The 1,771-nt window shown below is 39.9% G+C and overlaps 1 non-coding gene across 1 annotated transcript; it reads left to right on the top strand.

Annotated features, from left to right (window-relative positions):
• The first annotated feature begins 296 nt into the window (after nt 1–296).
• Nucleotides 297–368, top strand: Trnap-ugg. The gene has a single exon. It is a non-coding gene; the product is annotated as a tRNA-Pro (tRNA).
• Nucleotides 369–1,771: the final 1,403 nt, after the last annotated feature.

Below are 1,771 nucleotides of genomic sequence, written 5' to 3'. Positions count from 1 at the left end.
AGTATAACTAGTGGTCTGAAACAACAGCACCCCAGAAGAACATAGATTACCACTGTGTTCCGATCTTACAACAATTTAATACTTTTGCTGTAGGCCTTTTGGTACATTGTGTATCCTGTACCGCACCTCATTACTCCAGTCTAGAGTCTGTGGCACAGTGGTGCAAACTCTCGTGGGAGATAGTATGTTCAAGCGCTAAACCTAAAAATTTCAGCGACAAACAAACGTAAATTTTCAATTCAATTCTAAATGCTTCTTCTACCTCAATACCTCAATGCAGGAATAGCACTCCGTAGGGCTCAGTGGTCTAGGGGTATGATTCCTGCTTTGGGTGCAGGAGGTCCCGGGTTCAAATCCCGGCTGAGCCCTTAAATATTTTAACCTTCCTTTTTAGACATATTCTTCTCTATAAACAATAAAACTGTGCGTCATCCCTTGCTTTTCTGTGTTGCAAGTATTGAATTGCAATAGTTCGTCTAAATGGATGCACAAATCGCAATATACGAGCATCAAACGGTAGTCTTACTTATAATTCGGCCCAGATTTTAATGAGCTAAAAAACAGCGAAATACGCAAGCGTTTATGACCTTAAAAATGAAATATAATTTTAAATCAATTTATTTAAAAAATTATTATCTCTGATTAGCAACGTAAACAGAGATCGCAGTTTGGTTCGCATTGTGAAATAATTTAAAAATATAGTTGTATTAGAGACAGTTACACTTTGAGCGGTGTCCATTATCGTTCATAGCCTTCTGACAAGCAATTACACAGAAGTTTCGTTTATCTGGAACCAGAATATCGGCTTTTCCGGCCGTCCTGAGCGGACGCGCTGTGGCGCTTCTGTTTGGATTTCATGACTCTGCGTAACAGTGTTGTGTAAAATTGTGATTGTGGTGATGCAGCATTTTAGTTTCCTTGTATTCGCGAACTGTTAACTGCTGACATGGCAACAATGTTTCCCAGAAAGCTTACCCTAAGATTTGGATTTGACAAAGCAACCCGTAATGTTCAGCCAAGTTTACTAGAAATTCATGACTGGATCGTTGACGTTATTGGCATTACTTCGGATCAGACGCACACTGCTTATTATGACTTGGAGCAATACTGCTTTTTTGTGAAGCTGCTTTCCCCGTTGGTGTTGGAACGGATTTTGCAGAAATTTGAAGGAAAAGCTGAATTCCGCCATCGCGATAATTCGGTGAGTACAGTTACTATTTCAAATGCTGATGTTGATTATAAACAAGTCAGAGTATTTAATTTGCCTCCTGAGGTAGAAAACTGCTACTTAAAAGACGCATTATCTAAATACGGTGACGTCAGACAAATTCGTAATGAACGATGGTCAAGCCAGCATAGATTGCAATGCTTTAGTGGCGTTCGTTCTGTCGATATGCATGTCAAACAAAACATTCCATCTCATATTTTGGTTTGTGGCTACAAAGCGCACGTTATATACAATGGACAGACTTTGACTTGTCATATATGTAATGAAAGTGGGCATCTCCGGCAGAACTGTCCAAAAAAGGTGTTTGTATTGCAGAATAATTTACAACAGCGTAAAAGGTTAACACTGGCTGATCTTGTGACTGAAAATCAGATGACGGGTGGTGAAGTTTCCAGCATTTCGGAGAATGTAGACGACAGGCCACAAAATACTCTTGAAGCATTTCCACCTTTACTCAGGAAAGACACTGTAGACAATCCGGCTGGAAAAAGTAGTATAGCCACTAACAAAAGACGTCGAACTTGTGACGGCAGTAGCACAGAT

This window comes from Schistocerca americana, chromosome 7 (assembly GCF_021461395.2).
Source record: "Schistocerca americana isolate TAMUIC-IGC-003095 chromosome 7, iqSchAmer2.1, whole genome shotgun sequence".
Classification (NCBI taxonomy): Eukaryota; Metazoa; Arthropoda; class Insecta; order Orthoptera; family Acrididae; genus Schistocerca; species Schistocerca americana.
This window is presented reverse-complemented; position numbering and strand designations above follow the sequence as displayed.